This window comes from Pteronotus mesoamericanus, unplaced genomic scaffold (assembly GCF_021234165.1).
Source record: "Pteronotus mesoamericanus isolate MK-2021 breed Mesoamerican mustached bat unplaced genomic scaffold, CSHL_Meso_final scaffold_167, whole genome shotgun sequence".
In the NCBI taxonomy this organism is placed as follows: domain Eukaryota; kingdom Metazoa; phylum Chordata; class Mammalia; order Chiroptera; family Mormoopidae; genus Pteronotus; species Pteronotus mesoamericanus.
The window spans coordinates 33,966,256-33,975,585 of NW_026555308.1; positions in this window are offsets into that span (position 1 = coordinate 33,966,256).

Below are 9,330 nucleotides of genomic sequence, written 5' to 3' on the forward strand. Positions count from 1 at the left end.
GGATAAATTTAACCAAAGACACAAAAGACCTGTATGCAGAAAACTATGCAACATTGAAAAAAGAAATTAAGGAAGACACAAATAAATGGAAGCATATACCATGCTCATGGATTGGAAGAATTAATATCCTCAAAATGTCCACACTACCCAAAGCAATTTATAGATTCAACGCAATCCCTATTAAGATACCAATGATGTATTTCACAGAAATAGAACAGACATTTCAAAAATTTATATGGAACCATAAACGACCTCGAATAGCCGCAGCAATTTTGAGAAAGAAACACAAAGTAGGAGGGATCACAATACCGGACATCAAACTCTACTACAAAGCCACTATACTCAAAACAATCTGGTACTGGCACAAGAACAGACCCATAGACCAGTGGAACAGAATAGAAAGCCCAGAAATAAGCCCAGGTCTCTATGGACATCTAATATTTGACAAAGGGGGCAGAAGCATAAAATGGGGCAATAACAGCCTCTTCAACAAATGGTGTTGGGAGAGCTGGACGGCTACATGCAAAAAATTGAAATTGGATCATCAGCTGACACCATACACAAAAAGAAACTCAAGATGGATAAAAGACTTAAATATAAGTCGCAACACCATCAAAGTCCTCAAGGAGAACATTGGCAGGAAACTCTCAGATATCCCACGCAGCAATTTTTTCACTGATATGTCTCCTAAAGCAAGGGACATAAAGGAAAGAATAAACAAGTGGGACCTCATTAAAATAAGAAGCTTCCGCATGGCGAAAGAAAACATCAGCAAAATGAAAAGGGAGCCAACCGTATGGGAAAATATATTCGTTAATGATACATCAGATAGAGGTTTGATCTCCAAGATATATAAAGAACTCACTTGACTCCACTCCAAGAAGACAAACGATCCAATCAAAAAATGGGCAAAGGACCTGGGCAGATGCTTTTCTAAGGAGGAGATACAGAGGGTCCAGAGGCATTTGAAAGGAAGCTCAGCATCACTAGCCATCAGAGAAATGCAGATCAAAACCACCATGAGGTACCACCTCACACCGGTCAGAATGGCCATCATAAACAGATCCACAAACAACAGGTGCTGGCGAGGCTGTGGAGAAAAGGGAACCCTAGTCCACTGTTGGTGGGAATGCAGACTGGTGCAGCCACTATGGAAAGCAGTGTGGAATTTCCTCAGAAAGCTGAAAATGGAACTGCCTTTTGATCCAGGGATTCCCGCGCTGGGACTATACCCTAAGAATACCAAAACGCCAATACAAAAGAACCTATGCACCCCAATGTTCATAGCAGCACAATTTACAATAGCCAAGTGTTGGAAGCAACCTAAATGCCCATCAATAGATGATTGGATCAAAAAATTATCGTACATATACACAATGGAATACTACGCAGCAGAAAGAAAAAAAGAACTACTAAACTTCGCGACAGCATGGATGGAACTGGAGAGCATCATGCTAAGCGAAATAAGCCAGGGGGCGAAAGACAATAACCATATGATCTCATCTATAAGCGGAACCTAACCAACAATGCAAAAATGCAAGGAAAATATTACCAGCAACACTGAAAGGAAAAGAAATCAACAGAGACAAGAGAGAAGGGGGGGGGGCAGGGAAAGGGAAGGGAAGGGGAAAGTCAAGGAACATATAGCAAGGACTCATGGACAAAACCAAAGGGGAAGAGCTGAGGGAGGGAAGGAAGAGGGGGCAAGGGAAAGAGGTGGGGGGAAGGCAGAGACAAATGTATTTAAAAAGTAAATAAATAAAAAAGATGTTAAAAAAAGAGAAATTTTAAATTTTAAATAAGAAATTTTACAAAACCTACCATTGTTACTTATTACAAAATAATATTAATAGTATATTTTCACAGGTAAATATTCAGTTGCCATATATTCCAAATAACAAAAAATAGTCTTTTCCCATAATGATTAACTTAGATTTTACAAACTAAATTACAGTATACATATTTCTCAATTTACAGTGATTAAAATGGCATAGTTTTTAGAAGCAGTTCTTTGTTCTTAGGTATGTCTTTGAAGATTGAACAAGATCCAGAGTCAAGGACACCAAGCTGAGAGCTCTGGTCAAGTCACACAGTGAAATTCCTTCAGGCAAACTTAGTCTGTTAAGAAGGATTGGACATATGATCTAAGGGGGGCACTGTGGAGTGTAAAAATGAATGTCTTAATTTTTCTAGGTCCTAACCATGTATAATGTTTGACCATTCTCAATAATTACCAAATATAGTAGTAGTATATTCTTCATTCTTAGGTGGGGAAATGATCACTCTGCCATAGTTAGGAATGTATAGTTACTGGAGCCCTGATTCTTTTTTTTTTTTTAATTAAACTTATTTTTTTAATCAAAATAAAGTATATCTTATTTCCATTGCTTAAACATTTATTTTCTTAAAATTTTATTTATTTCTTAATTGTTGTTCAAGTACAGTTGTCTCCATTTTCCCACGCTGATCCTATCCAAACCACGTTCTTCGGCCTTGTCATTGTCAATCACAAGTGAGAGCGCAGCAGGGCTGAAAAACTGGAAGCCTAGCACTGGGGAGGAGTCAGTGCAGGTGGTTAGAAATGGGCCTTTAATATTGTCTCAGATAATTTGTCATCCTCTTTGTTTTATCTCATATTTGTATAAATTAACTTGTATCATACTTACGGGTCTGGATAAATCCTTGAAAGTGACCCTCAAGAGATGGAGACAGAGGAGTTGAGGCAGGTGGGCAAGCACAATGCATAGAGAACACAGCCACAGATCACTGTGAATGGTGATGTCGAAGCTGGAGTCAGGGAGCCCTGTGCTGACAGTAAGTCAGAAAGGCAAAGACTGTGGCATTCAGGGCAACTGATTCAAGGGCAAGAAAGCAGCAAGGGGCAGAATGGCCCAGCACATACACAGGTATTCAGTCCATGACCAGAGGTGTCAAAAAGAGCAAAGCCTCATCCCTGTCTGGATCCAGAGAGAATAAACAACTGAGCAGAAAGGACTTGTGGAGAAGAATAATTACTGAGGCTACATAGAAGGACTAGATCAAATAGTAGCCTGGAGCTAGACAAGAAGCAACTATGGCATTACAGACTATTGGAATCTGGAGTCAGTTCAATTCCTGCTGTGTCATGTTGAATTGATCTGAGGAACTGAGAGTGAATCTGAGATAGAGGAGGAGTTCAAATGGTCCCTGTCTTGGGGGAGAATTAGACTTACCAACTGTAAAAATAAGGCTTCTCTAGACCTTTCTACAAATGTTGGTTAACAGACTGACCTGCGCATGCCTAACATAAGCAACTATGTTCTGGTCCCAGCATCTGCTTTACATACAAGAAAATCTGGATTTGATGCCATTAATTGGGTACAATCCATCACTGGGTATTACTTTTGGTGTCAATTTGTCACTTGTAGATGAATTCTCTACTTGTCATCAAAACAATCTTCAGGTCAAGTTTAAATTATAACACATAAATTTAAGAATGAAATCTTGATTTCTCTGACTCCGTGTGGCACAATAAACATATTTACTGGCCTCCCTTTATCTAAGACCTAATTAATATAATAGCAGTGGGGAAAAAAAGGAATAATAAATCCAAACCAATGAATAAATTATGGAGGAAGGTTATTAGTGGGTGACAGATTTCAACAAATTTCTGGCAGGCAGAAAGAAAATGGTGGTTCTTTAAAAAATCAAACAGAGAGGAGAGGGTCATAGCCCAGACTATCCAACAGAACAGCCACAGAAGGGGCAGGCAGATGTTCTCTCCCCACAGCATTCACAAAAGCTCCTGATTTAGGTTCAGAGAGTAATAGGAGAAAAGGTTAAAATGGTAATTAATTGAAAGTCTATCCATGAAGCTTTGGAAATCTAGCTCCCCTCTTGCCTCCTCTTTCATACTAGCTTATCAGCACCCTGATACCTACCTTCCTGTAAAAAGGAAAGATTATTTTTCTAAGGAGATAAGTTAACTGGTTATAGAGGATTGAAACTTCAGGGGTGGATGTTAGACTGCAAAGTGATGTCCTTCTTATTCTGACATTTGAGAAGCCCCAACATAGTGAAAAACTACTCATCCATTTGGAGGCAAATATATCCTCCAAGTTAAGCTATGCCATGTACTCAGAACTTTCACATAACCATTCTACCTGCTCATTTTACACTTACACAGGATAATAACGGATTGCCAGATACTTGAAGAAAATCAGCAATGTCAAGCAGAAAACAAACAAACCTGATCCCAAGAGGAAAAGTGAAAATTCTGAGGACAGAAGAGGAAGAAAAATATCCTCAGAGTAATTCAAGATGACCTTATGCCCACAAAACATGAACAGGATGTAAAATCAAAGGGGCATTAGAAAAGTCATTAAAAACATGGAAATTGAAAATTATGGTAGTCACTAGAAGATTTAGCAAAAGTAAAGATAATGAAATCATGTAGACTATATAATAAAAATCAAAGATATGGAAAATATGGTTACAATTGTTTTAGGAATACATGAATCAATGAAGCAGGAGCAAAGAAACATATTCCTCAGCAGCATTAAATGCTAGAATAAAATGGAAAAATATCATCAAATTTTCAAAAGAAAATAGTTTTGAATCTAAAATTCTATACACAGCTGAATACACTGTGAAGGTATAAGTAACACATTTTCAGATCTATAAGGACTTAAAAATATCCCTGTACATACTTAAGGTATATTTCAGCAAAACCAATAGAATAATGTGTGACTTGCATGAAATTGTGAAACTAAACCAAGAGTTCGATGCAAAGAAGTTCTAGGATGAGAGCCATGAACTGGACTAAGAAGTGATTAGTTCAAATTATAGCAGGAAATCTATGAGCTCTAAGGAAAGAAAAAAGTCTTCATATATAAAGAATAAAATTGCATCTGCCAATAGGAAGGTCTAGTTAGAGTTAGTTGGTATTATTAATACATGATGAGCAGACATGGCTCTTCTGCCAGCAAATAGAAAAACTAGAAACTCTGGGGTGGATGTGGTGGGGGCAGATAGAGGAGGAAACTGCCTAGTAAAGTTACATTTTATATGAGTGCTTCTCAGCTTTGGCTGCATATTAGGGTCACCTTGGGAGCTATCAAAAGCCTGATGCTTAGGCTATAGCCCAAACCAGTTGCAGCAGAATGTGATGTTGGGATCCAGACAACTTATACATATTTAAAATTCCCCAGGTGATTTCAATGTGAGGTCAAGGTTAAGGGCTACTAATACCAATATAAACAAGATAAGTTTTGACATAATTTTGAAGAACTGAAGGAAAATAAGAAGAGGTAATTACTTTGACTTTGATGCTAAGAATCAAAGAGACTCTGAAATAGAAAACAAAAATTCTATTATTTTTTGCTGCATAGTTAACTGTATTTATATAGTTCAAGACGGCAAAATTAATTGTGTTTTTAACTTTTAGAATCAATTTATAGATAACATAATAGAAATTCTATTTTGAGTTGATTATTCATCTCTCACTCATCACTGCAGGAGTTTACATATATTAAATATTTTCTTAGGATGTTTTGTAAGACAGACAATGAATATTTATAACATCATTTGTTTTGGACCAATATAAATTAAGAGCACTATCTTCTCACTTCATGTTGTTCCTGGCTCAAATGTAGAATTTCTCAGATACCCCCTACTCCATATATACACACCCACCCACATATAAAATAGCAACCTCCATAATTCTTACTTTCTTACTCATTTTAATTTTTCTTCATAGCATACATTGACACCTGACTTTTTATGCATCTAATTTTGTTTCTTATTCCCAATTATCTGAAAAATATGTTCAGTGGAAAGTGAAAAAACTGTTTACTGCTTATATCAAGCAAGGGTGGATACTTAGAAGGCACTTCACAAATGCATACAACATAAATCAATGAATGGATTAAACAGTAAAGTCTACACGAGTATGCACTATGCCTTACTCTTTTTTTTTCTCATTATTAATCAGAGCGTTTGTTGAACCAAGCTACAAATGCAGTATAGGTCTGTTGTAAAGGAGCAGTCTAGTTGATTTAACTTAATCTGAGACTTCTTAAATTTTTATATAAAAGTACTCATTGATATAATTTCCAAATCCCTGGATAACAAGACATATAAATCTTGTCCCTGATACCCCTGATATAATTGCTGACCTTGCTGTGCTCATTTAAGCTTTATTCGAACCACTGCCTCCCAGTCAAGTTTAAAATGACATATGGAAAAATGCAGATAAAATATTTGAACATGGTTTCATCCAATGAACATGAAAATATGCAATTCTAAAACTGTTTAAAAATACAGCATAAGAAATATGGTTAATAATAGTTTATGACTTTGTATGGTGCCAGGTGGGTCCTGGAAGTATCTGGGGAAACACTTTGTAAAGTATATGACTGTCTAACCACTATGCTGTACACCTGAACCTAGTACAAAATAACATTTAATATAAAAGATAAAATAATACAAATTTATAATAGAAGATAGAAAAATAACACTCATACAAGTAGTTAACGTGTCAAAATTTTAATTAATGACAAAGGTGATTCGATGATGATATAAGAAATTCAGATTTATAAATTCAGTAGAAAAACAAATTTGAGACAAGATTGCTTAGTCTGATAGAAGGGAAAGGGGCAAGCCAACGAACACAGATAGAGGACTCATGGGTACAGACAATGGTGGGGGGAATTGATTGTGGGAGTTGGGGGGGATGGGGCAGGGGAGGGCAATATGGAAGAAGGTGGCAACTATAACTGAACAACAATAAAAAATTGCAAAGGAAGACAAACAAAACAAAACTCATCAATATCCTAAAGGGCAATATACAATAATCTTTAGGAGATATATTCTCTATAAAATAGGGGAAAAATCATACCTGGTTCATTTTCTACAAATCAACATCTAAATTTACAGAGTATAAGCCATGAGCTCTAATCAATGGTGAATAGTGAATCAAAATTGTAATCTCTGAGAGAATCAGATTACTCTCAAGCATTCTTGTTAGAAAATGCCCTAGTATAACATTTTTAAAAATTATAAAACTTCTTTTATTGCCTTATTTCCAAGTTTTGGTTGTTATTTTTCTGAATGCACACTAGGTAACCAATTCCTAAATGGTGTGGTAAAAAAATATACTTATATGAAGAGGAAGAAAATGATTTTGAAAAAGCAAAGATACTATTTATAATATATGACTATTTTGAAAAAGGGGCCATAAGTTACTTTAAAAGCTTTGAAGATATTTCTATTTAATTAATATTTGCCTCAATCCTCCAGAGGATACAGATAAGGAAACATTTGAAAGTATTCTCAGCTTCTCAAAAGAATTATGTTGTACTGTACATAGCATTTCTTCTCCTTCAAAAACAAAGTCAGTCATTTGCAGCTACGTGTATATATAAAATTGCCTAGTATGTTAGTTATAACTAGTAAGGATGAACCTGCCAGACAGCAAGAGCATGCTCTATCCAAGGTACTAGAGAGCATTATTAATCTTCTATTTTGGAGGGTGTTTGACTAGAGGCAACTTTTCAGTCATTTCCTTTTGTTGAATTCTATTGCCTTGGTGTCTCGGAGGCTCAGGACATAGTGTTGATGCTTTGTCCTTGAAGTCCCTCTACTTGATAATTTGTGGCTTCCACTAACATTTACTAATTGTGTCAGAGGTTCAGGTACTTCATCATAAGCTGTTCGGTGCTATCGTCATAGTGTTACATGATTGTACACCATGTCTTTCTGAAAACCCTGGATGCCACGGGAGGCCATACATTTTGTCTGTCCTTGACAGAGACAGACAATGGGATCTAAGTAACCACAAATCGCTCCTAGAGCAGGGGCTCTACGCAGCTCTTTTCTAATTTTAAAGAATGTACAAAAACTTCTGGGTCCCCTTTTAAGGCCAAATTAAGGGAAAAATGGCAGTAAGTGAGGTAGTTACTGACCACTTTCCCTTGCCTCATTTCTCCCATCTCCTGCTTCTCTTATTTCCCACTCAACATCCAGCAGTTTCTTGACACACTTTTGTTCTTAAAGGCTTTGGTGTGCACCACCTCCTGTCTCTGGAGGTGCTTAAATGTCTGGACTTCTTACAGTACAACCTCCATTTGGAAATAAAGTGTTATTTATTTACTAACCTCTTAAGAAAATTTATATTTATGTTAGGGAAAAACATTATACTTCACAATATTTCATGGGTTTGGTCAATGGTTTGATTATTGCTGTTTTACAAAGTAATTGAAACACAAAATGCCTTGCTTAATGTTGTGAAGTAGGACAGTTAGTACAATGGCTCTCATTCCCAACCCAGGTTTAGTTTTGCTAAAAATGTCTACTTAGCAGGGACTGTAGGGGCCCTATAGTTACAATGTCTGAGGTTGATTTTGCACATTGTCTTTAACTCTACCGGTGATTCTTGAATGTGGTCTCTGGACTAATAACAGCATCATAGGGGAACGTGAAGTATAAGTTCTCAGAACTCACTCCAGACCTTCTAAATCATAAACTCTGGAAGTAGAGCCCTGCACTCTATGTTTCAGCAAGTTCTCCAGGTGTTCCTCTATGCTAAAGTTTGAGAACTGTTGGACCACACTGTTTGAGCCTAAATAAGTTATGTAACTCCTTTGAGCATCAGTATCCTCAGTGGTAAAGGGGTTAACAATGTTACCTCTCCTCAGGCAGTAGTTCTGAGGATTAAATGAGAAAATCCATGTAAGTAACTCAATACAGTGCTTGGCACAGAGGAACTATTCAATAAATCTTAGCTATTCCTATTAGCTGTTATACTCTGACCCTTGAGCCACTTAATATTGATTTCCTAGAACCTAATGTGGCTTTGTCACTCTTCCCAACTCTGTCTCCTTTAACCCTGTTCTTACAATTGGAAGAAGAGACTCTAGGGAGAATTAAATCAATCAGTTTGGGGTTCTCATAATAGGGCCATTACTAGTTGTGTATGGAAATTCTCTGATTTTAGTTCCTCCACTATATAATTGGGATAATAATTTCTTTGTGTGGTTGTTGAGAATAAATATGACTAAACATGGAAAGGCTATATAGTGGTGCACACATTAGGTGATTGATAGAAATAACTGCTATCACTGCTTCTTTTTTTTATTTTTCTTCAGCTTCTGACTCTCTTTACTTCGAATTGTTGTTATTTGTGTTTTGGTCTACAAGATTATAAGGAATAATAGTGGCTGGAACCCCCCCAAGCGTTTAAAAAATAATTACCCCCCTTCATCACAGTACAAATTCATCAGATGTTTCCTGTCCAGTAGCATTTAGGTCAGATTCCTCAAGAAAAAGGCTGAGATCAGAATTTAAGTGCAG